General features: G+C 37.8%; 1 long non-coding RNA gene across 1 annotated transcript in view; it reads left to right on the top strand.

Moving 5' to 3' along the window:
* The first annotated feature begins 557 nt into the window (after positions 1-557).
* LOC143651222 (uncharacterized) overlaps positions 558-27,643 on the top strand; it is a 74,326-nt gene continuing 47,240 nt past the window's right edge. The window contains exon 1 of the long non-coding RNA XR_013159919.1: positions 558-735. This is a non-coding gene — a long non-coding RNA (uncharacterized LOC143651222). The remainder of the gene's footprint in view (positions 736-27,643) is intronic.

Here is a 27,643-nt window from a genome sequence, read left to right as displayed (position 1 = left end):
AGCCATACAAAATTCACCTTCATTTGCTTCAGCTTCCTTGACAGAAGTGTTTTGAGACTGTATTAAGTAAGGCCTTTCTTTCATTCCATTGAGTCCTGCCACCACTTTGAAGCAGGTCATCACCTCTGAATATGTCACTGGAGAGTCCGGAAAGACAACGCTTGCATGCCAAACTTTGTTTTTTTTAATCTGTATTATGTGCTACTGGGCCTTAGGAGCATGAAAGAAAGAAAAGGAAAATACTGTACATGCAAAATTCTGCAAAGAAGACTGGATTTCAGGTTAGAGTGTGTCTGTTCACGGTTGCTGAGGATTAAATCATGTTTCCTACAAGGCATGCTCAAGTCTTAACCCCTGGTCCTGTGATTGTGAACCCATTTGTAAAAAGGATATTTAAATATGTTATTAGTTAAGGTGTTTTGGTTTGCTAAAGCTGCTGGAATGCATTATACAAGAAATGGGTTGGCCTTTTCAAAGGGGATTTATTAGGTCACAATGTATAGCTTTAAGGCCATAATGATGTTCAAGCTAGAGCCTCAATAAGAGGATACCTTTGAAAAAAATTGGAGGGAGCCAAGATGATGGCTTATTGAGGTATGGGATTTAGTTTGTCCTCCATAGCAGTTCGTAAATATCCAGGAACAGTACAGAACAACTGCTGGGGCCACGTCAGTGACCAGACACAGAGTACCCCAGTCTGGACCAGCTGGAGCAGCTGTGACCCCACCCAGAACCGTGAGTTCCCCAAGCTCAGGTGGCCAGCGCCCTCTCCCCCACAGGCTGCTTCCCAGAGAGGAAAGGAAAGGGACTTTACTAGCAGCAGGGGCTGAGCACAACCAAGTACCAATTGTGGAATTAATTAACAAATTCTGATTACTAAAAATAGGCCCCCAGCTCAGCTGAATCTCGAGTAAAAGTGGAGGCTGCTGATTTTTGCCCCAGAGCTGAGGGGGCAGGGTGGATGGAAAAAGAAAAGAAAAAAAAAAAACAGAGGTTTTTTTGATTGGACAGCACAAAATACTTGCAAGGGTCTGGGCCCTGAAGGAAAGAAGGGGGTACATAGGACCTATAGATACACAGAGCAACATACTAACTTGAGCTCTTGATTGGCAAACCTGAGGAATGGGGCTCCTGCTCTGAAAAGGATTTTTTTCCTTTCTTTTTTGTGGCTGTGTTTTTACAGCTTGACTACTCTTTGGATACAACAGCAAGGCTTCTCAAGCTCCATCTACCCCAGGCAGGGGCAGAATTAAGCTTGTCTGGAGCCTGTGCCTTCCCTGGGGTTGGGGGTGGCAGCTCAAGTGGAATCCCTCCCTCAAGGAATTCAGACCCCAGGATCTGGAAAAGGAAAGTGATTAGAGCAAACCTATAACCTCTCCTCTGTCTCAACCACGCTCTGGTAGGGAGAGTCTGCTGAAGTTAAAGGTACCACATCACCTTATGGTGATGGGACCCACAGGCAGGTGACCACCACATGCTGGGCAGGATAGGAAAAATGCAGAGATAGAGGCTTCACAGGAAAGTCTTTCAACCTACTGGGTCTCACCCTCAGAGAAAACTGATGCAAGTGACTCTTTCTTCCTGAGAGGAAGCCAGTTTGGTCTGGCAAAATCTGACTGGGGTCTATAATACCTAAATAGACTCTCTAAAGGGGGAAAAAAGACACCATACAGACAGAGAAGAAACAAAAAAACAAGAACTGAAAAATTCTGATCTGTTAAACAAACCTAAGCTGGAGGTCTCGAATAAATTGAACTGAATGTCAAAGAACAGATAGACAACAAATTCATCCAGCAAGAAAGTCCTAGGTAAAAAAGTGAAAACAATCTTCTGAATAAACTAATTAAGGAAATTAAATGCCTAGATGCCAGCGAAAAATAACAAATCATACTAGGAAAATTGAAGATATGGCCCAGTCAAAGAAACAAACCAACAATTCAAATGAGATTCAGGAGTTGAAACAATTAATTCAGAATATTCAAAAAGACATGAAAAACCTCATCAAAAATAAAATCAATGAATTGAGGGAGGATATAAAGAAGGTAAAGGACAAGCAAAAAAGAAAAAATCTAAAGTCTGAAAAAACAAGTCACAGAATTTATGGAAATGAAAGGCACAATAGAAGAGATGAGAAAAACAATGGAAACCTACAATATTAGATTTGAGGCAGAAGGTAGTATTAGTGAACTGGAGGACAGGACATCTGAAATCTGACAAGCAAAAGAAAATACAGGGAAAAGAATGGAAAAATATGAGCAGGGACTCAGGGAATTGAATGACAACATGAAGCATGCAAATATGCGTGTTGTGGGTGCCCCTGAAGGAGGCGAGAAGGTAAAAGGAGGAGAAAAACTAATGGAGGAAATTATCACTGAAAATTTCCCAAATCTTATGAAAGACTTAAAATTACAGATCCAAGAAGTTCAGTTTATCCCAAACTGAATAGATCCAAATAGATGTACTCCAAGAAACTTACTAAACAGAATGTCAAATGTCAAAGAGAAAGAGAGAATTTTGAAAGCAGCAAGAGAAAACATTCCATCACATACAAGGGAAGCCCAATAAGACTATGCATAGATTTCTCAGCAGAAATCATGGAGGCGAGAAGACAGGGCTATGTTATATTTAAGATACTGAAAGAGAAGAACTGCCAACCAAGAATTCTATATCTGGCAAAACTGTCCTTCAAAAATGAAGGGGAAATTAAGACATTTTCAGACAAAAAAATCACTGGGAGAATTTGTGACCAAGAGACTGGCTCTGCAAGAAATATTAAAAGGAGCACTAGAGACAGATATGAAAAGACAGGAGAGAGAGGTGTGGAGAAGAGTGTAGAAATGAAGACTATCAGTAAAGGTAAAAAGAAGGAAAATTAGATATGACATAAAAAATCCAAAAAGCAAAATGGTAGAAGAAAGTACTGCCCTTAGAGTAATACCACTAAATGTTAATGGATTAAACTCTCCAATCAAAAAACATAGACTAGCAGAATGGATTAAAAACAGGACCCATCTATATGCTGTCTACAGGAGGTGCATCTTAGACCCAAGAATAAACATAGGTTGGGTGAAAGGTTGGGAAAAGATATTTCATGCAAACAACAATCAGAAAAGAGCAGGAGTAGCTATATTAATATCCAACAAATTAGACATCAAATGTAAAACAATTAAAAGAGTCAAAAAGGATACTTTGTATTAATAAAAGGAACAATTCAACAAGAAGACATAACAGTCATAAATATTTATGCACTGAGCCAGAGTGCTCCAAAATACATGAAGTAAATACTGAAAAGAGAAATAAACACATCTACCATAATAGTTGTAGACTTCAATTCCCCGCTCTCATCAATGGACAGAACATCTAGACAAAGGGTTTATAAATAAACAGACAATTTGAATAACAGAATAAATGAGTTAGACTTAAGAGACATTTATAGAGCATTACATTACACCCTACAATAGCAGAATACACCTTTTTCTCAAGTGCTCACAGATCATTCTCAAGGATTGACCATATACTGGGTCACAAACCAAGTCTCAGAAAATTTAAAAAGATTGAAATCATGCAAAACACTTTCTCAAATCATAAAGGAATGAAGTTGGAAATCAATAATAGGCAGAGGGCCAGAAAATTCACAAATATATGGAGGCTCAACAACACACTTAACCCCAATAAATCCCAGAGTGATTTGAACAGTGAATAAAAATTATTTGCAAAGTCCCCTTGGGGAAATGGTGAGAAAGAGGGAAATTCAACTCTCCCATTTGGAGAAGGCCTGATATTTGCATGCAATGAGGACAACAAAATCAATAGACTGAACCTTCCAACTTTGGGTTTTTTCATATGAAAGTTATCTGCACAAAGGATAGACTAAGCCTACTTAAAATTAGGACTAAGAGTCACCCCTAGAGAACCTATTTTGTTGCTCAGATGTGGCCTATCTCTCAGCCAACATGACAAGCAAACTCACTACCCTCCCTGTCTTTTCGTGGGACATGAATCCCAGGGGTGTGAACCTCCCTGGTAACGTGGGACAGGAATCCTAGAATGAGTAATCAAGGAATTGAGAAAACTTTCTCGACTGGAAGGGGGAAGAGGGCAATGAGACAAAATAAAGTGTCAGTGGCTGAGAGATTTCAAATAGAGTCGAGAGGTTATCCTGGAGATTATTCTTATGTATTATATAGATAACCCCTTTTTAGTTTAAGGTGTATTAGAAAGGCTAGAGGGAAGTGCCTGAAACTGGAGAGCTGTGTTTCAGTAGCCATGTTTTTTTAAAGCATAATGATGTAGCTTTTGAAAATGACTGTGTGATTGTGAAAACCTTGTTCTGATGGTCCTTTTATCTATGGTATGTACAGATGAGTAAAAAATACAGATTAAAAATAAATAAATAATGGGGGAACAAATGTTAAAATAAATTGAGTAGAGGGACATACTAGTGGTCAATGAGAGGGAGGGGAAAGGGTATGGTATATATGAGTTTTCTCTTTTTTCTTTTTATTTCTTTTTCTGGAGTGATGTAAATGTTCTGAGAAATGATCGTGGTGATGAATATACAATTCTGTGATGATATATTGGGCCATCGATTGCATGCCAAGTATGGGATGTCCATACATTAAGAATGTTCGTGTTGTATGTTGATCGAGTTTATTAATAAAAATTAAAAAAAAAAAAGGATACCTTCTCTGAAGAAAGGCCAATGGCATCCTGGGTTTGTCTGCCACATGGGAAGCTCATGGTGACATCTGCTGGCCTTTACACCTGGGTCTGTTTCAAAATGGCTTGTTCAGGGGGTACAAGGATAGTTCAGTGGCAGAATTCTCACCTGCCAAGTGAGAGATGAGGTTGGATCCCTGACCCTGTACTTCCCCTCCTCCATCAAAAAATCGACAAATGGTGCTGCGATAATGGATAGTGACATGGAAAAAGAATGAAATGTGACCCTCAGCATACAGCATACAAAATAAAACGCTCTTTCAGCTCCTGTAGGCCCTTCTGTCTTCTCCTGGGACATTTTCCTTCTGAGCTCTCTCTCTCTCTGTGAGCTCTCTTAAAGGACTCCATTAGAGGATTAAGATCCACTGTGCTGGTCTGAATATCTTAGAAAAGCCATGTCCTTTTTCCTAGTCCAATCTTGTTGGGGCAGACTTATTGTTGGGTGGGATTTTTTGATTAAGTTGTTTCCATGGAGATGTGGCCCACTCAATTGTGGGTGGGACTTTTTGATTAGGTGGTTTCCATGGAGATATTTCTCCATCCATTCGTGGTGGGTCTTAATCCATTTACTGAACTCCTTTAAGAGGGAATCATTTTGGAAAAAGTTTTAGATCCAATACAGACAGAAACATTTGGAGATGTAGAAGGAAAATCCCCCTGGGGAAGCTGTTTGAAAGCATAAGCCAAAGGACAAGCAGAAGCCAGCCACATGCCTTTCCAGCTGACAGAGGTGTTCTGGGTGCCATCGGCCTTTCTTGAATCAAGGTATCTTTCCCTAGATGCCTTAGTTTGGACATTTTTATGGCCTTAGAACTATAAATTTGTAACTTAATATATTCCCTTTATAAAAGCCAGCCCATTTCTAGCAGCATTAACAAACTAAAACACCTGCCTTGAATTTGGTGGGTCATCTCCCCATGGAAATAACCTAATCAAAAGGTCTCGTCCACAATGGATCTGGACCCACAAGAATGGAATAGAAGAGCATGGCTTTCCCGGGGTCTATAACACTTTAAAATCAGCCAATAAGATGAGGCCAAACTGAATGAGGGTGGGTCTTAATCTATTATGACTGGAGTCCTTATAAGGAGATGACTGTGCAAGAGGAATGAGAAACCAGAGGAGGAGAAAGAAAGAGACAGATGCCACGTGGCAGAAGCAGAGAATGAGCCACCACCAGAAGGTTATAAACTTTGGAGAAAACATAGTTTGCCTATACCTTAATGTTGGACTTTCAGCCTCCAAAACTGGGAGCCAACAAATTCTTGTTGTTTAAGCCAACCCATAAGCTTCTGTCACAGCAGCCCAGGCAGAGTAAGACAATAGGGGAAGGGAAAAGAAAAGAGCTGCTTCCTCCCTTGATCATCATATTGTATCCACTGCAAAAACATCAAGGAAAAAAGCTGTTTTTGTTAGGGAGGTAGTGACTTTTTGGAGAGGGCTCATGGTTTCCTCTATTTGGGAGATAAGAGGTAGACAGAGTGTTCCTGTTTTGATCTTGGTTTGGGGTTTGCTTTTGATTTACCTTATGTGCAAAGTGCCTGACTATGGAACATGATGTGATATGCATGCTTACTCAAAATGGCAGCAAATTTTCTTTCTTAATGCAAAACTAAGCTTTTGCCCAGAAAAGAGGCATCAGCAAATCTCAATTCCTTCCAGAGCCTGCCATTGGATAGAGGTGGGGCGTGGCTGGGAGCAGGGGTGTATGTTTCTTTACCTAGTTCCCTTAGCTTCTCCATTTGCCTTAAAAATGGTTGCTTACCGAGCTAACCCTTACTCTTCTGTGGTAACTAACCACTTCTGTCCACTGGCATAAATTTTCTTTTCTCTTTTCCACGATTTTTCAGATACACAGCAGCATCAATAGCTAAGGTTATGTCCACCACACCAAAGACTTGGCTCTTTCAGTTTACACTTGATTATAGACTATCTAGTTTTAACATTGATTTGTGAGGGGAGCTCATTTCCTCAGCAAGATGGTTGGATATCTCCCATAAGTAGGTAAATAGTAGCGTTGCTCCTTTGCTACTAAGTGAAATTGATCAAATGAAGAGGCAAAATGTCTGTGGCCAACTGGCATTGGACTGGTTACTGTTAATTTTGCCACTGGTCAACGTGGAAAACCAATAATTAGAAAATAGTTTATAGTCAACCTCCGAGAATTGGCTAGTGTTGTCTCAAACACAAACAAGGTTCTACTGATGCTAGTGTAGCTTCATCACTATTGGTGAATTGCTCCAGGAGGTCTCTCTAATGCCTGTAGTTTAAAAACTAAGAAAGACTATAAATTCTGGCCCAGGGTAGACCAGCTATAGATCAGCTATTGCTGATATGGATGACAGTATGAATGTGTTTGCTCAGTAAGAAGAATTTGGAAAATACTTATTTTCTATCTGTCAATTGAGTGGTTAACTTCTGAGTAAAAAGATTTTAAAAAATAGTCCCATGACATGAGAAAAGAGAATCTGAATCACATTATTTTTCTGAACCTATGACATAATCTCAATCAAAATTTTTAATTGAGCTTCTAAGTTGTGATGCCCAAGCATCTGAGATACCTAGCTCACTGGCAGCCCTCATGTCAGAAATACACTGAACTCCTTGGCATCTTATCCAGTAGTATGGTTAGGTATCACTTATACAATGCAATTGATCATTTGTTCCTATAAAATCTCTTTCACATATATTTGCCTCTGTAAAAATGTATTTAGCATTAAGAGCCTGACTTTAATCTCATTTTGGGTCTTATTTCAATTTGTGAAAGAAAAAAGGTGGGAGGAGAGAGAGAAAGATTTACCCTTGGTTACGTGTATGCCACTGCAACTTCATTTAAAAAGAAATGGATCTCCTTTCTCTCGTTTACAATAAAATGTCAAAGAGCAATAGAAAGGATAATTAATAGATTCCTCTGCTCATAAAAACCAGGCACCATCAACATAATTTAGAAGGGACTTAACCAGCACAAGCTGCCAATATTGAAGACTGGCAGAATGAGTACTCTGTTGAGAATTTGCATATAGGGGATATATGCATTTCAGTCCCCATAAAATCTGCATTCAAGGAATCTTGCAGCTTTCCCCACGACTAGAATGGAAGAAAGCCAGAAAAAAAGGATAATTGATATTCCTAATGCAAGCTCTCATAATTAAAATCAGCCTTTGCCTTATGATTCAAAAGTTCTGCGGTAATCAGCAAGCAGCCATCAGTAAAATAAGACCTTATGCGTACCTTACCTAATCAGCTTATCCATTTAATGTACTCACTTAATATTCATTAGTCATGTGCTATGTTCAACACTACGGCTGATTACTGGAGTTTCAAAGACGACTAAGTTATGTTTTCTAATTACAAGAAATTCTTGTGTAAAGTGATATGATAAAAATTTGTGGTTTTATATTCAATTAGAAAAATACTTTACCACTTGCCACCATCAAACACATTTTCTAACTTAAAAAAATTGCAAAGGCTTAGCTTGGCTTGGCTTGCTCCAGCATATATTGGTGCACTTGCTAAGAGGTCTTGCACTTTTTCATTGTGGCACCCACTCAGACCCATTCCGCTTCTTGGATGAGATCTAATTGAAGATAGTAATGTATCTGTGGCAAGCATGTACTAGCTGGAATTATGGCTGCACACCCATAGAATCATAAAAAATGGAGATGCAAAGAGGCAAACTCTGAGAGCCCCCAGCACTGTGCAGAGACCCGGCCCATGAACACTAGTGCTTCCTCCATGCAGATTGGGATCCAATAGTGAAGTAGAATGCTACAACCTGGCGCACTTGAATGTGGTGAATTAAGGGCACTGCCTGTGTGATTAGCCTTTTTCATATGGTCACATCTTAGGACTCGTAGGCATTTGCTCTTTTCTTCACAACTCAGTGGTTTCCTAATGGTCAGTGCTCTGTGGTCGTTGGACATTTCCCAGAGCCTTGTTTGTTTGCAAGGACTGCGTTTTCTACTGTTCCTACTTTTCACCAGGAGCCTTAGTCTCCTCCCACTTTTCTATTCTACTTTCTTGCTGCTAGTTTTTCTTCTAAGCTTGCTTCTCAGACTCTCTACTGCCATGCCAACTGGATACGCGGATACCTAGCTGCTTCAAATCATTTTATAATTCAGACGGGACATAAATAATAGGCTACATATTGATTTCTATCATGCTATCACTCACATCCCTGTCAAGTTACCATCAGTTTCCTATGGTTGAAACATGGCTTCCTTCCCTTCCATTTCCTACTGGTTTTGGCTGAAAGACATATGCATATGTCATACCATTGACCATGAAAACTGTATAGACATGGTGCTTCTTATACATGTATTTTTTCCTTTATTTTAAAAAATGACAATATAGAAATATACAAAGTTCTATAGTATGTAAAGCATATTAAATACAAAATGAAGCTCTTCTCTTTATATCATCTCCTATACTCCCCAGAGGTATTACAGTTAACTGTTTGATGTATATATATATATTTTTTTTTGGGGGGGGGGAGTGCAGGGTCCAGGAAATGAATAATGTGTATACTTTTGACCTCTTTCTGACCCCACAGATAACATGTATTTATGTACATATAGAATTGACCAGGTTTTCCCAATAAGTTCTCACCTGCTAACAATGAGTAGAAATGACATTCTGGTTTAATAATTGTGCATAAAATTTTTTGTAAATAGTATTTCTCATTTTTAAAAATTGTGACCCACAGTAAGAAATACATCTTATATCTCAAGCCAGTACATAACTTGAGTGTACGCTTATGTGTATGCATGTGTATATAAAAACAAGCAAAATGTTTATGAAATACAATATTTACCTTTACTATGTTCAATTTATTCCAATGCTTTCTGCTCTATTTTATTCTATTTTCTAAAATTAAAAAAAAATGCCAGTGGCAACCTGTTATACCGACTTTATGACCCACTAATGAATTGTGGCCCACAATTTGAAAAATGCTGATTTAAACAGTACATTTTCATATAGTTCCTAAGTTTCCCATTTCTAAGGATGCCTTGAAATGTGGGTGGCTCCCAGGGCTTCACAGTGGTGGGAGGAACGGTCTGTGACTTGTCGCTGAGCATCCTTGCACATACAACTTTTGTGAACTTGTGTGAGTATTTTTATAGGCTGAAGGTATGAAGGGTCTAAAGTTGTAAAAGTTCATTAGGAATTCTGATTGCCTCCCTAGAAACCATCTGAACATGTCTTAGAATATCTAGAGACATGCAGGGACTAGAGATGCCCAGTAACAATAGTAACATTAAAGCAATATTCAGAGTCTCTCTTGGTATCTAGCCAGCCCACAATTATTTTGAGTGTCTCTAAAGTACAAAACCCTATGAGATAAATAAAAAGGAAGCTACATCCCTGCTGCCTAGGGAAGTTGCACTCGAAGGATATTCTCGGTGTCTCCCCATGACTTTTGGGAAAGCCCTTGATCCTTGATCTGGCATTAAAGTCTCTTCCACCTAGCACAGTTCTACCTTTTTGGGTTTATTCTTCCACCACATTCCTCTGGGTTCCCAACCAACCTCCCCCCCACCCCCACTAGATGCCTGTATTCTTTGTTTTACGGGTCCCCCAGCCTAGAACATCTTTTTCATTGTGCTCTGCCTATTTACATTTTAAATCCTGCTTGTCCTCTAAGGCCCCATTTAAATCTGCTGCTCCAGAAGCCTTCCTACCCCCCTTCTTGGCATGCAGAATTAACAGACCTTTGTCTGGGTTCCCACAGCACTTGGCTTTTATAGCACACATTTAATATTCCTTACTATTATAGTTGGGTGTTTATTTTTCCCCTATGACAAAATCGGCATTGCTTACTCTGGCCATTAAGTCCCTACTTGGCATGGTCCCTGCTTATTCTCCTCCTTCACCTTACACCACTCTCCTCTTTGCCTATTCTGCTTTGTAATGGTACCAGGACATGCCAACCTTGGATTCATCACAAGAAATACTCTTCCTTAGCTCCCTTTGGTCATTTATAGATCATCTCACTTGATGAAAGTACCCTTTCCTACCTGACCATCAAATCTAAGGTAGCCATCCAATCACTCTCTAGTATATCAACCCATTTTATATTTTATACCCTCATTACTAACCCACTTTTTTGTTTATTGTCTAATAACTCCACTATAATCTAAGCTCTATGAGAGCTAGAGATACACCTATCTGTCTTGAACTTTAGAGATGCATCCTCACTGTCCAGACCAGTGGTAGGTATCTGGAAATAACAATGTTTATTGAATAAGTAAAATAAATAAGTATATCCTCCTCATTGGCAGTAGCCACACTGGATCTTTGGATCACTACAGTTCTGAACACAATATGTTGGACATGAGGGGAGCTCAGTAAATATTACAGATTGAATTAATATATTATATAAGATAGTAAAGAAGGGAAAAATGAACAGGCATAATCTCAGAATCCCTCGTAAAATGTGTGGTTAATTTATATAATGTAAATATGCATATATGAATATTATTTTCACAAATGAGAAGCCAAACATTAATTTACTGTCTATTACCAGCAAGGGACTTTAAATTGTATTGTTTAATTTAATTTTCTCAGCAATCCTACATAGTTTTGTAAGTTCTCATTTTCTTTTTTATGGTGTTGTGAGGTAATAGGTTTACTTTTGTTGCGTGGCACATATTCAGCATCTAATTGGCTCATTGTTTGTCCTTTGTAAAGGACTGCTGTTCAGGCAGGATACTCAAGATCTTACAGCCTTCATAGGGCATGCCACTTGATCTGGTAGCTGGAGTGCTTGGAATTTGCCTTGGGTTGTGCACAGCAATCTGTAGACATTATTTTTGGCTCCAGAGCTCTATAAAAATTTTTGAGCTATGTCAAAACTTAGAAGATTTCAATTTCGCACACCTGCACACTCACACACTCGCGCACATCCTTGGTATCCCTTGGAAAACTGAGATATGTGCCAACACTGATCCTATGTGACAATAATTGATTAGAGATGACTCACAGCTGTCCCCAGAACATGGGGCTTGCATTCTTTCCCATTTGCCAAAGTGGGAAATCCTTAATGTCTTTTTTCATAACCAGTCACTCTAGATTTGAGTTTGAGACTCCTGACATGGGATTTATGGACGAGGCTTCTTGGTTACCCTTTCTAAATTGACTGCATTATAAATAATAAAACAAAATGAGTTGATTATTTTTACCACTTGCTTTACCATCTGTGCATTAATAATGTAGACTCATTCATTTTCCTACTGCCTGATTTGCAATCCTGACTCACATTCTAATCATCTGTCAACTTTTTAGGAGGCTGGGAACCCATTATTAGAGATTCTGATGGGTCCAGGTATCCTTATTTATAAAGATCTTTCCTGCTGTTTGGAAGGTGCAAGCAAGGCTGAGAACCATTTGTCTCATTGGTGCATCATATAAATCTTAGTTTATTGAGTAATTCACTGAACCAAAATAATGAAAAAATCTAATATGTAAGCAAATGTAACAAAAATGATGTAATGATTGCCAAAAATAGCTAGATCAAAGAAGGGGCTGATGAGCAGATTCACACTAAGAGATAAAATGGCACCCTGCATCCCGTGCCTCAAAATCTGCATCAAACTTCTCCAGCTTTCCCACAACCTCTTGGCTTTGTTTTTTATCAATTGTAGAATGAAAAGCATCTGATAGTCCCGATGAAATTTAGCCACCCTTCTTTGAGCTACTGTCTATACTCAAGATTCTTTGAAATCCTGTGCTTATGAACAGATGTTAATTTTCATAGTTGATATATATATTATAATGGAGAAAAATCCAACTTCAGAATAGTTATCTTTCTTCTTAGGTTACTCTAGGAATCCATTAACATATTAAATCAATTTGTGTAGCTAATAAATGGACAACGTTAAATCCTATATTCTTGAAATCACACATAAAATGTTTTACATTTTAAATCTACCTAGCAAATGCAACTGAATCATCAAGAAATGAAATAACCTCCTACCAATTGAAATCCAAAATTCATTTTAATACTAATAATATTTCAGTCACAGAATTTCATTTTATTAAATAAAGCATTCAAAATTATTTCAACCCAAACTTCTCCCTTTATCAAAGTAAATAGCTCAATAAAACTTCTGGGTTTATTGCTAATTTTTTATGTTAGAGAAGTTTTCTTAATATATTATTATCATATACTAATGATATATGGTGATAATACTATCATAAATTTTAACTTTATTTTAAATGATACTTAGTAATTTGTGTTGAAGAGTATTTGAAAGCCATACATTTTAAGAATTCTATAATTTAGATATTTTGCTTAGTCTGCTCCAGCTATTTCAATTTGGTGAGGTTATTAGTATATATTTTAAAGTAATCAATTGATCAGTATTTGAAGAGGATTGTATGCAGGTACCTTCAAGCATTTTGGAGAAGCAAATAGCATATATTTCTCCTCAAAGAAGTTGCAACCAAAAATGCAGCAAAAAATATATATCATACAGGTGTGTTAAGCAGTGGATCATCAAAAACATGCTTTCCTGGATTGTGTGATGCTTGTGGTAGGACAGCTTTTCAAAATGTGTAATTATTAGTGATCTCTTCTTTCATTTTAAGTATTCACACTTAATTTAATTTAATTTAATTTTTTTGCATGGGCAGGCACTGGAAATTGAACCCGGGTGGGTCTCCGGCATGGCAGGCGAGAACTCTGCCTGCTGAGCCACTGGGGCCCGCCCTTTCCACTTAATTTTGCATCTTTAATTTTGTACTCTTTTTCTCATGAGATTAGCACTCCTCCACTCTCAATTGTATAAGCATCAGACCCCCAAAACCCAGATCTACTGGTCTGGGTTGAAATAATGAGTATCTGTCTTTTCAATACTCACTATGCATGACTGAGAGAGCTGTAGGGGCAAACCTGGGGAATCCCACTGCACTAGCACCAAGGGGAGATGTGCAATCAGCTAAAAGGTAACCATGTTACACTACCCCAATCCTTCATATACTGCATGGGTATCATTTACCCACACGTACATTACGGGAGATCTGGTCAGATGCTTTGTTAACATGATGACACTTTATGCTGTTTCCTGAAACTACAATGCTGGCCCTGTGATGGAAAATAGATAGGAGGTCATTTTAGTATGATTTATCATGATTTTCCCACTCTTAAGCTATTTGCAAAACATGGAATTACTCACCTGTTACAGAATTTTGCCAAATTCTGTAACAGTTATTGGAGTTATCGATGTCTGGAGCAGTTATTGATTTGTAGGGTCTGGAATCTATTTCAAACAAGAAAAGAAATACAAGAGATCACAAATTTAAAAAGCTGACACAAACAGCACACTATCCGGGAAAATAACGTAGCAATTTTATTTATAACTTTGGACATATCTTCAGAATATCCATTTTCCCTTCATTCTTTTGGCTGCTCGCCCTTTATAATATCTTTTTAGAGAGAGACTATAGACATAGTCTTGCCTCTGGCATGGTTAATTGAAATTTATTTTGGTAATGTAGTGCAAACTTTTAGAATTGTTGTCAAAACTGGAAAGACTTCTGTAAGTTTTTTCCCTACATGAGTTGTGAGAGTCAGAAGAATTTCCCACAGATTTACTTTGACTCAGTACTTTTCACGTCTTGTTTTTTCCTCTATTCCCACGCATTTTTCTGTTCAGTGCCATAGAACACAACACATGTGACAGAAAGGAAGATGGATGGAAAGATCAAGAACTGATCACGGCTAAAATGTCTACTAATGCTAATTCTACAAAAACCTAGGACCACCTGGACATATTGCGAAGGACCCTCCCAGGGTCTTAGAAGGGGTGTGAGTGAGTGAGGGCCCCCAAAAGCTGAAGCTTTACTTTCTCTATGGTAAATTACAAATCTAACAACAGAATTAGGATACAAGATTATCTCAAAATTATAGACCAAAGCGAAATTAAATTGAAACCAAGTTAAATTAAAAAGTAAAATGAGCTAGTTGGAGTCAGAGTATTAATTTCACAAGCACAGGTTAAAGAGCATATAGAAAAGGATGAGGGATTTTAGTTGACCTCCATTTTAATAGGAACTAATAATATGATGCAGACATTGAGATGATAGCATAATAATAGGCCACAGTAATAGAAATAGTTTCCAGATCATGGGACCCAATAATTTTAGTGAGCTATCTTGGCCAGAACACAGTGGGTGCCATAATTTAGGCGAATTAGTGACTGATTAGTTCAGGATTTATATCCAGAATGAGCCGTTTAAATTGGGTAGACAACTGAGTCATGACACCAAATGAGTGGTTAAAGAACCTAAGGATGTAGATGAGGACTTAAGCCCATGGTAGCTGCCTGCAAACATCTGAGTAGCTGTCCTGCAGAAGAGAGCTCTACAGAAAAGTTGCTCCAAATTGCCATAGTGGGCAGGGATAGTGCCATTTCATATTTGATGTCCCCATAAGAAATAGATTTCTCATACAATAGTCGCTTACCATGGACTTGGCCATCCCTTGCAAGTCTGAGGGAGCTGAAATAGTAAAACATTTTAAAGAAGGGACTTGTGTAACAACAACCCAATTATGTATAGAGTACTCACTCCTTGCCAGATATTGTTCTAAACACTTGCAAGTGGTAAAGAGTGAGAATGCATGGCCCACTTGGCTTTTCTTTCTCTTATTTTGTGGTTCTGAGGAAGTGATTTTTAAAAACCATTGTTTTCCAGTCTTTGGTTGACCCACTAAGATGTAATTATATATTTTTTCCCTAGTAATTACGTTTTCAAGTTTGTATGCTGCCATTAAAGGATCTCTCTGATTGAAATGACCTACCTTCATATTTACAAAATGTCATAAAATCAAGATCTATTTTTAGAGAAGGAAGGGTCAGGCTTCCTGTTCCTTTTTATATAATAGATTCCAGTTTAAGATTTTAGTGTAAATGGTAAGAGTATAGCTTCTGTAGACTCTGAAACCAAACTGCCTGAATCTCAACTCCACCACTTAAGCTGTATGTCTTTTTGTGCCTCAGTTTCCTCACCTGTAAAATGGGAATAATTATAGGACCACCTCAGAGAATTGTTTTGAGGATTAAATGACGTATTCCATGTAAAGCACTTAGAACAGTGTTGGGCACATATTAGCAGGATTTCATACTTTCTTTTAAATCTTCACATTCTGTTTCCTTTCAAAAACTGTCAACAATGTCACCCGTTTTCATTCTTCCATTCATTCATTCAACATATATGTGTTGGGTTCCAACATGAACCAGCGCGCTGTCCTAGGAACTGGAAATTCAGCTGTGGACATGACAGACGTGCTCTCTGACTTCAGAAGGTTTATGATTTAGGGGATTTTTATGCAGTAAATGTCAAAACCAGGGAAATATCAGCTAACAACTTAACTGCCAATAATACTTATTAGGAATAATGAAGAGCCGTCTCACATCTTTAATTCTACTAAAAGCTTCATCCCCTGCGTCCCTAATTTTACCAAGGTTGTGTATATGTATGTGCTTTGTTTCTTTAAGAAAGGTTTCAACCATGAGACTGATTTAAAAGACAACAGAAAATCAAGTGTGACTATCTGATTTCTCCGGTTATTATTATTTTTATATATTTTTATTGGTAGTGAAAATTGGCTGAGAAAGGGGAAATAGAGAGGATCCAGATTGGGAAGTTTCTCCCTACTGGTGAACTTCTAAAGAGGATACCGCTAATTAGGAACAATCAAACAAACCACTGTGAGCTATCAACAGTGAAAGATATGTGAGTAATAGTGAGAACACTGGAGTTTATAGCTTCTTGGTTAACCAAAACCTTTAGCAGCCTTCCCAAGGGTAATCTTCTTTTTGGTAGACACAGAATCCTTTCCCAAACTTAAACACCATTGAATCTTTAAACTATTATTGGCGAGTAAAGGGGTTTTGAGGTCTTCTAAAAAAATGTTACATGCTGTTAATTGAATTGTCCTCTGTTAACACTTTAGGTAGAATAAATAGTTTTATGTTCCTGGGATTTGGGCTTGGAATTTCTTGGACTGGTGTAAATGTTAAAGCAGCTACTCAGATCTTAGAGCCATTTCCTTTGTACTCTGAGTTCAAATTGGAAGCTCAGCTTCTAACATGCATTGGCAAGTCTTTCTTCAATTAACACATTCAGTTTCACACCAGTTAATCAAATGTCATATTCCTTTAAGCTATGAACTTTGCTTTGCTGCATGCCATGAACATGTGTGCTTAACATTAAATTTGCATTAGAGCGTTATTTCTGAAAGAATTTTTCCCCTTTCCTCAGTTCATAAGTGAAACCATGATTTTGTGGCAAAACTGCTGGGACAAAACCTGTGATTTTCATTACAACTTTCAGTGATGAACATTCTTTCCTCATTATAAGTATAGAGTGGATGGATCCAAGAATTTGTGTACCCATTTTTAAATGTTAGCTATATCCTTGTTTTTATCTGTTTGCTTAAGCTGGATTCTTTGAGATCTTGAATGAAACCCATTTTCTTTTGATTAGTAACAGTCCATCAGACGTGCTATGTACAGTCAATCAAATTAAAACACCCCTGCCAGACCCTGATTCCAGAGCATCAGTGTACATATAATGGTCTTAAAAAATTATTGGTATGTTATTGTAACTTTTAATATAGAGACACGAAAGGAATAGGACTAAATATTTTGTTCTTTGGATATACAGCAAAAGATAGAATTTCCTAATTGCGCATTCCTCTTTTAAAATTAGTTTCACATAGAGTATTTTAATGACTCCATCTTAAGTTTAACAGAATAGTAGGTACTTGAAATAAAAATGTCTAACAAGTGAAGGAGAGAAAAAGTAAAGATGAACGGCAACAGATCTGCAAATTGAACTGGAATACTCTTCCCAAGTGGTACTTGAAACGTACCAGTTAATGGTTGGATGTTTGGGTGCTTTTTAAAACATATAAAACTTATTATGATGAGAAAACTTTGCAACTTGTATTAACTAGAAAGGAGACATAATGCTTAATAATTAACTCTGTTTAAAAAATCAGAATCTATATAGCAGTGTTTGTTTTCTGTGTACAATAGTTAAAACACCATAGCTTGGGTTTTCCAAATATCTTCGTTATATGACGACACATTCCTATGTTTCTACTCTTTTTTTTTCCCCCTTGGGCTTTTCACCGTTTCCAAGGTTCATTACCCTGGCTTGAACTCCCCAGTTTTGCCCTGGTAGAAAGTGGATTACTTCATTAGTAATCCAGAAGTGCCAGGTGAAAATCTATACAACATCTAACTCTCTGGAGCAAATATGCCCAGGTTACTGGTAATATACACATGTGGTATCGTTTTCCCATTATTTGGAACATACAGAACTAAATTAATAACAGTTCTTACTAGACCCTGGGGGTTTGTGTAAAAGAATTTTGATCTCCTTAGGAAGGGTTCTCTGGTACTCTCAGGAGAGATGCACTTGACTTTTGACCTCTTTTCAAAGGCACCTGTGTGAGCTTTTAAAAGCCACTACCACCAATTACCCACTTTCAACCTGAAGTGTTTAAACCTAGGACCACATTAACTGAGCTTAGCACGTAGCCATGTTATTGTAGACTTCCTGATGTGAGATGGCTTGACGGAGTTAAAAGGGAGTTTAGGGATGGGGTATGAGATTAATCAGGTTCTCCTACTGACAGCTTCAAACAAAGAAGCCTTTTAGCCACCTGGTTTGTGTCTCTCACACCTGCATTTGGATTGCGAGGACAAAGCTTTTGTACCATTGCCTTGATCCTATTCTTTTCAGGTAGTTGTTTGTAGCTCTATTGCAGGGCTTAATGACTCTTTAGAAAAGACAGCACAGAAGATGCAAATAAATAGCTTCTTCTTCCAAGAAAAGCAGTGCTGGTAGAATTGTAATCATTTGGAAAATTGGTCCATCAAAGACTTATGAAATCTGATGTGTGCATCTTGAAGACTTTTGGAAAAGAGGTCACAGCTCATGGTAGATTTGAATTATATACATGTTTCTTTCTTCTGCTATCATTTTCTTGGAAATTTAAACCAGGGCGAATGCAGATTTCTTTCTCCTTGCTTCACATCATTGTGAGCTGGTTTCTTTGGCAGTAAACGTGGCTTTGATTTTAGTCTCTGAACTTATTAAATTTAATATTTTATTTTTTACTTATGGCGTAGGAGACTTGAGCATTGTGATACTAAGTTAGTCCAGCATACCAGGAGGCTAGGGTAACTCTGTGAAAGTGAGATGCCAATTGCCTAGCACCGCCTTTGCCCACTGCAGAACTTCAGCAACAGCCAGACTGCATTGTTCGTGTAACCAGGCAATGCAGAAATATTAGCGGCCTAGTTGAGTTCATATTCTATGCCTGGTTTAAATCACTGATGTTGTAAGATCTGGCCGTGGACGAAGAAAAAAATTCCAAATGTTTTCTGGTTCGAGTGTTTGATACTTTTTTTTTTTTCATATGAAAAGTAAAACCATACAGAATCTCTTGATTGCACAATGAAGCCCAGTTCCAGGGCCATGCTAATAATTTATCCCAGTTTAGCCTGAGCAGAGTTATGCAATGGCTATTTCAGATACACGCATCTAAGCTATTTGATCTTAAGATTCAAGAGTCATTTGCTGAATAATGAGTGACATATCATCTCTAGTATGAGTTTGGCAGGTAAAGCAAAGCACTGCTCTCCTTGCGGAGACCTAGGTTCCTATCAGCTCTCAGTTGTGTTAACTGTTAGTTTCCCTATTGGCTGTTTGCTGTTCCATCAGTGATAGAAGTGGTATTATTATAACAAAGACAAGAGCGACAAGACGAAGGGAGCACTGTGTGCTAGGCCCTATGCTGAGAGTTTTATGTATTTTAGCTTGGACACTTATCTAAGTAACACTGCAAGAAAGATACAATACCCAATTTAATGATAAGGAAACTGAGGCTCAGAGAAGAAAGTCTTCTACAGCTTAAATGCTTGCAGTCTGATCCTAGAGACATGATCTTAATTAGGGCACTACATCTGTGCTAGTTTTTCAGAAAGAAAATAAGCCTACTCACATTTTACATTTAAGAAATTACCGGAACCAAGAGGAAATGGCTAGAGATGTATGAGCAAAAATTTCAGGGTTTTCTGTTCAAGAAGACTGCGTGAAATGAGGAGGGCTAAAGATGTGATATCCCCTTCCTACCCTACATATACTCGTATGCTCCTTTCTACTACAGTGTACTTGATTGAACACATAATTTGGGAAACACATTGCTTTTTGGTAACTTGTCATTGGAGCATAAGTGATGTTATCAGAAAGCTGGTTCAACGTGATGCTTGCAGCGTGATGCTCACTATTTACAACAAACGCTTTAGTTCGTGAACTACCTTGCCTTTGTAGATGTCGCACATTTCAGTAATTGGGGGAAGGCTCTCTGTACTGAACGTGGACGGCTGCTGTGAAACAGATTGTGTGAATGTCAATCTGTTTTCAATTTTCAGTGCAGGTCTCTGCTCTTTCTACTTGGGTTTCACAAAGGAAACTTGGTGGGAAAGAAACCCTCCGTAACAAACAGGTGAACCATGTCTGTGGCTTCCCTTAACACGCCAAATCATTTAGCAGATTTGCCTGGCATGCACTCTTTGCATCTTTTTGTGCAGACGCCCATGGCTGTCAGATGGACACCATAGAGTTTCCTGAGAGGGGACACACATCAGAATCAAAAAGGACCAAACTGATGCTATGGAAGCCAGAGTTGTAGAGAGACCACGGGCAGTTCAGTACTGTCCCAGATCTAAAATCACCATCCAATTTGTTGTCCCAGCTCCTTTTTTTTTTTGCCTGCCTCTGCCCATGCCCATCAGCAAATTAACAGGCCATCAAGAAAGGATTTTAGAAACCAGAGCTGGAAAGACCTCTATGTCAAATCCTCCATTCCTTTCTCAAGCCTGGATCAACTGTCCACACCCTGTGCGCCTTCTAGTTTCTCCTCAACTTACTTTGAAATGTCTCAAGCCTACATTTTCCTTTCTTATCTTTATCCCATTACCTCTAGTTACAACCCCTTTTGTCAGGTCATCTAACTCCTGTCTGTGCTTTGCAGACAATTGTATCACTATTTTGGTTCTTGCTTGGATTTCATTCTTTTAATCTTCCCCTGTATAAGTCAACCCCTCTGGCCATTCAGCAATTCTTTTTTACTTTCTCTGAACTCTACACATTGTGCATTTTTCGACCTATGATATCCCCAAAGCTGGAATGCACTTTCCTGATTTTGGTTTCGTTCTGGACTGGGTAGGAAGCCAGTGTTACCTCACTATTTTATAATGGGCTGCTTTGCCTGAACCTTCAGAAAGCACTGTGAGTTCACTTTTGGCTATGAGATCGCCTTTATTCAGAGAGAATTCTCATTCAGTTGTTTTTAGAACTGCACCTGTGCCTGGGAATATACTGTTCTCTAAATCAACACTGGCCAACAGAAATTAAATGTGAGCCTCACATATAATTGTAAAATCTGTGGTAGCAACATTTAAAAAAGTAAAATTACACGGGTGAAATTAATTCTAGCATGATCAATATAAAAATTATTCATGGGTTATTGAAATTCTTTTTAAAAAATTAAATCTTAGAAATCCTGTGTGTTTTGTACTTAAAAGCACACCTCAATTCAGATACTAAATTTTCATCAGAAGTACAGTAAATTTCATAAAATGAATACTTGAAGTAGATTCACCAACCAACTTGTTTCAAACATACTTAAAAATTTTCTAATAACTAAATCAAGAATTGGTTCTTAGATTTCAATTTTAAATTAAATAAGATGAAATGAAATGAAAAATTCAGTTCCTTAGCTGTACTAGCCACATTTCAAATGCTCAGTGGCTCATGTGGCTAGTGGTCACCTTTTTGGACAGTACAGCTTCAAATCTAATGGCTTCTGTCTCTTCAGCTTCTATTTCCCAAGGTGAGTCTTACTTTTTGGATTCTTGATCACATAAACTTTTGGGGGGTGGTTTATTACTTTTGTTTCCTCTTTTGAGTTCGAACGAGGCATCCATTTTGTTGAAGATTTTTGTAACGTAAGTTCTCCTATGTTAAGAACTAGTGGTATGATTTTTAAATGCATTTACATTAAGCGCTACGAAATGAGTACCCCGACACGAAAAGATGTTGGAAATCAGAAATGTAAAGACCTATAAGACTGGCAGGCTTGAAAACAGTTGCCAGGTCATGACTTTCTTTCTTTCTTTAGTCATAGAAATGACAATGAAGCATATGGTCTAAATTCATTACTGCACAATATTTGTGCAGCCGAGTATTAAGGATGCTAAATCTGGTTGCTTTGCTAATCCTCACATTGCACACTCAGTAAACTAATGATTCAGACTGTGCTGTAGGAGTTCTAATCATGCAGGGCATCCCAAGAAACATTATTTCATGTTTCGCAATAGAAAAAAACTAGAAATGGTGAATTCTCAGTGACCCCAAGGTGCACCCTGGAGTTTGCAATATAAGGAAAAGAGGCTATATTAACAGGGCTGGGCCCCACTCCAGAGGGGCTTAAACAGTGGTGTGGGTTGAAGCTGATTAATGCAAGTATTCCAGAAGGTTTTGTGCCCCAGTCCTTTCCCTGAGCCTGCGTCTGGCTGTTTTGAAAGACATTTCACTTGAATCAAAGTGAGGGAAGTTTTTCAGCTTACCTACTTTCTTAAGTACTATTTCTCAACTCCTTTTGATTCGTTTTCTCTGCTCTTGCATGCAAATCTCCTTTCTTCCTATTTCACAAGTGCACATTGCAAGCTTTTTTCCTGAATTGATATTTTGTTTTCTTTGTAATTCTATGGCTCCCATGTTTTGTTTTTTTTATCCACCTGTTTCACTTTTTTTTTTTTGCTGTAACTTTGCTTTCAAAATATTTCACAGGGTTATTTTAGATTAAAGCTTAATATAGTAAAATAAGAGGAAAATAATGAAAGAATGTGGTCCAAGGTTCCACAGCTTCATTTTGCTCGTAAGTCTATATGAATGCATGTTGGAGTTGTTTGTGCTGTCATAAAGCACCTTGTAAGATTCAAAGGGTCTGAGTTGGCTGAGGAGGATGTTTATTTTACACGGAATTCTTAATTCTCTCTGAGTTTTTAGGTTTGGAACCCTTTGATTTCCTCAAGGAGAACCACTTTTACTGCACATCTCTCACCTTCCACCTCCTCCCACTTGGGCTCTCCCTTCCAGTTTCCTGCTGTGGTCTTTATGAGATGAGCAGTGTGTCAGCCAATGACAATGCCACTTCATAGCTCTTTGGCATTTTATAGTCACGAAATTATCTTGCAGATATTATATCATTTCAAACTCACAGTAACCCTGTGAGTAGAGGCAGGAATGGTTCTTCCTGCTTGTCAGGTAAGGGAAATGAAAGCTTATAGGAGGCCTAATTAGCCCAAAGACGCTCATCTTAGAGTAATTTCCAAGTCCTATAGTAATGAGTCTTTTCACTTTTTCATCTACCACTTGCCCATAATCTTTCCCCAGAGGTCCTGAGGTGATGTTTCCCAACTCAAACTCTTATTTCCTCACTGTGTCTACTACTAAGGAGACTCCATTCTTGTCCTATATAATATCCTTTATAGTATCACCACCTCCAATCCAGCCTAGGGGTGAAGCCCAGAAAATCTCCATTTTGCAGGGCTAATATTAATTGCAGGGTTCTATTAGAAGTTCACTTTTTGGAATATATGGATGCATTTTATTCTTTATGCAATTGATTTATCTAAACCTTTTTCAAGAGGTTGAAGAATGTAGCTTGTGCTAGCTACTGTCCTAAACTACTCAGTTTTCTCTCTGTGTTTTAGTTCATAATGAATATCTGGGTAGATTTACATTATATTTAGCAAAAGATTAAAAGCACTGACTTCTATTCATTTTACACTTCCATTCACAAGCAACCCAGGTTTAGGTTGATCAACGTGTAAGGAGTCACCCCCTCTGTATTCTACATGATTGTAACAATAGATGCAGAAAGAGCACTTGACAAAATCCCACACCCGTTCACAATAAAGCACACAACAAATCAGAAATAGAAGGGAACTTCTTCAAGCTAATAAACAACATCTACAAAGGGTCCATAGATAATTAATAATTTAATGGTGAATGACAGGATTTTTACCCTAAGATCTTAAACAAGACAAGGGTGTGCATTCTTGCCACTTCTACTCAATATTTCACTGGAGGACTACCAAGGGCAATTTAAAAAGAAGGAAAAAAAATAGCATTCAAATTGGAAAAGAAGTAGCAAAACTATCTCTATTTGCAGAAGACATGATCTTGTATATAGAAAGTCAAAAGAGTGAAACAAAAACAAAAGCCAGGGTATTAGATCCAATACATGAGTTCAGTAAGATTGCAGGATAGAAAATCATTATTCAAAAATGAATTGGATTTCAATACAGTAGCCATGAACATTCCAAATAGCATATCAAAAACATCCACTTATAATAGTATCAAAAAATATTTAGTTTGAAATTTAACAAAAGCAGTGCAAAGCATGCATTCTAAAAACAAAATATTACTGAAAGAAGTCGAAGAACATCCAAATAAATAGAAAGACATCCCAAGCTCATGGATTGGAAGAAAATACTAAAAAGAAAACAATACTGCCCTAATTGATCTACAAATCAATACAAATCCTATCAAAATCAATAGCTCTTCTTATAGAAATTGACAAGCTATCCCAAAATTCATATGGAAATTCAAGGGACTAAGAACAGCCAAACAAATTTGGAGGACAAACAAACTGATTTATTTTGTGCAAAGCTACGTTATCACAGCAGGATTGTACTGGTGTAAGACTAGACATATAGATCAGTGGAGCAGAATTAAGCATCCTGAACTGAACTTTTGCATTCATGTTTTTTGAAAAGGGTGCCAAGACCATTCATTTAGTGGGGAAAAAAAATAGTCTTTTCAATAATTGATGCTGATATCTGCATGCAAAAAAATGAAGCTGGATCCCTTCCTTATACAGAATATTAAAAATTAACTCAAAATGCATCCTAGGCCTAAATGTAAGAGCTAAAACTATTAGGCTTTAAGAAGAAAACAGAGGAGTAAGGCTTGATGTCCTTGGGTTGGACAAAGTCTTCTAAGAAATGACAGCAAAAGCATAAATTGAACTTCCTGAAACTTTTGTGCTGCAAATGATATCATCAATAAAGTGAAAAGACAATTCATAGTCTGGAAGAAGATATTTGCAAATTACAGATCTGATAAAGGACTTGTATCCAGAATATGTCAGGAGCTCTTACAACTCCATAATAAAGAGGTAATTTTAAAATGGGCAAAAGATCTGAATGGATGCTTCCCAAAGATGATATACAAATGGTGGTAAACACAAAAGATGCTCAAAATCATAAGCCATTAGGGTAATTCAAATCAAAACCATGAGCTACCTCTTCACACCCACAGGATGGCTATTATAAAAAGACAAATAATAATAAGTTTTGGTGAGGATGAGAAATGGGAAACTTCATACATTGCTGGTGGAAATTTAAAGTGGTGTAGCAACTTTGGAAAACAGTTTGGCAGTTCCTAAAAAGATCAATCATAGAATGACTATGTGACTCAGCAATTCCACTCCTAGCTACACACCCAAGAGCATTAAAAATATATGTCCACACAAAAATTTGTACACAAATGTATATAGCCGCATTAATCGTAATAACCCAAAGTAGAAAGAATACAACTGTCCATCAACCGATGAATGGGTGAATAAAATGTAGCATGTGCATACAATGAAATATTACTCAGTCATAAAAAGGAATGAAGTACTGATACACATTGCAACATGGATGAACCTTGAAAACACTTTGCTATGTTGAAGAAGCTATTTACAGAAGATCACATATTATACAATTTGATTTATTTGAAATGTTCAGGATAGGGAAATATTTAGAGACAGAAAGTAGATTAGTTTTTGCCTAGCCCTGGGGTTGTAGGAGCAGAGGAACAGGGAATGACTGCTAATGGGTATGAGGTTTCTTTTGGGGTAATAAAAATTTTGGAAAGTTGACTGTGCACAGTTGTGAATAGTTGCACAATTCAGGGAAAATACTAAAGACCATTGAATTATATACTTTAAGTGGGTGAATTGCATGGTGTGTGAATTATATCTCAATTAATATGTAAAAGTAATAAAAGCTTTTGCATATAAGGTGTTTCAGTTTGCTAAAGTTAGCAGAATGCAAAGTACCAGAAATGAGTTGGCTTTTACAATAGGTATCTATTAAAAATTTACAGTTCTAAGACCATGAAAATGTCCTAACAGGGTGATACCTGGACTCTGAAGACAGGCAAGTAGCATCCAGGACACCTCTGTCCCTTGGGAAGGTACATGGCTATGTCTGCTGGTCTTTCTCTCCTGGGTTTCATTGCTTTCAACTTCTGGCTTCAGAGGCTTTCTGCCTCAGCTCCTCCAGGGACTTTTCCTCCATGTGATTCTCTTGATTTCAGCTCTTTAAATTCTCTGGGCTTTTTCTGTCCTTCATCCTCTCATAAAGGATTCCAGTATGAGGATTAAGACCCACCTTGAATAAGCTGGGTCACATCTCAATTGAAATCACCTAATCAAAAGGTCCCACCTACAATAGTTCTACACTGATGGGAATGGATTTAAAGAACGTGGCCTTTTCTGGGGTACATATAACTTCAAACTAACACACAAGGCAAATAGATCAGGGTAGACTGCCTTAATTCTACTAATTTGAGAGGGAATAGGCATGGTTTGTGAAATCCAGTATTTCCTACAGAAAAGTTTATCTTTGAGGGAGGAGGGAACATTTAAAAAAATGAAAATGAGATTCCAAATAATTCAAATAGACCAGGGAGAGGATCATCTTAGGTGAAGTATGAAGAGTTAAGAGCTAAGGTGCATAAATAGCTGAAGGGAACGAGGAAGAGAAAGCTATAATGAATATGGATGCCTGCAAAATAAATTCAAGACTTGAATGTGGGTTGCTGGAAAGAAGAGAAATTAATCCTTTGCCTTGAAGGAAGTGTACAATGTTTTGAGGGAATATATGCATGAAGAGGGCAGGAGAACGCCTTCTGCTTTCACATTGTTGGATTTCCTCTGTATCTACTCTACTTACCAACTTGCTTCTAGATAGGTGTATCATCTCTGGGGCCTCTTCACAAAGATATGGGCCACTTTGCAAGGGGGTGTTCTGAGAAGATTCCTGGGGAGTCATGCGGACACAAAGGTCACAAATACACTTCAGAAACTGTGTTTCATCAGCAACACTTTGGGTACCCTGGGTACAAACTATGAGTAGATGTTGTGCAAATGTTTGGCAGAATAATAGACTTTCTTTATTTTCAGGCATATCTGTGGCTTTTTGATACTGTAAACAACTGACACAGCCACGGAGGAATAGTGTATCTGAAATTGTTTATATGAAAGAATTCCATCTGTCAGTCTGTTTACTGTTCACATGTGAATGGGCAAAACCTTCATAATGAGCGACCCAGCAAAAAATATGGGATATGCTGCAAATAATTGTTCAAACAGGGTGTATTGAGAGTTTTCCTCTTCCATTAAAGAGCAGTTTGCTTAGAAATTATGCTCCTTGGTGAGTTTGTGGCAATTTGAGTCCCTTCAAGTCCAAGGATATTATGATTAGAAAGCTTTGGCTTGTATTTGGTGCTTCTATATGCCAGGTTGTGCAAAGCTGTCCAAAAAACTGGGCAGGGGATTTGGAACAGCAAAGTGTTTTTCCTGAGGCAGGGTCAGATGCTAGAAATCACAGAGAAACTGGCTGACCTGGGTACAAAATGAAGTGTCTTTCTCAAGAGCATTGAAAATCCTTCACCATAAAGCATGTTATGAGTTTCTGGCATAAGAGTTCTGCTTAGTTTGTCCTTTAGTAGTGCTGTATCTATAGCTCATCCTTATTTTTCGTCTTTAAGACATTTTTTACTGAGG

Source organism: Tamandua tetradactyla, chromosome 12 (genome assembly GCF_023851605.1).
Source record: "Tamandua tetradactyla isolate mTamTet1 chromosome 12, mTamTet1.pri, whole genome shotgun sequence".
In the NCBI taxonomy this organism is placed as follows: Eukaryota; Metazoa; Chordata; class Mammalia; order Pilosa; family Myrmecophagidae; genus Tamandua; species Tamandua tetradactyla.
The sequence above is the reverse complement of the archived record's forward strand: the minus strand, read 5'-3'. Positions and strand labels throughout refer to the sequence as shown.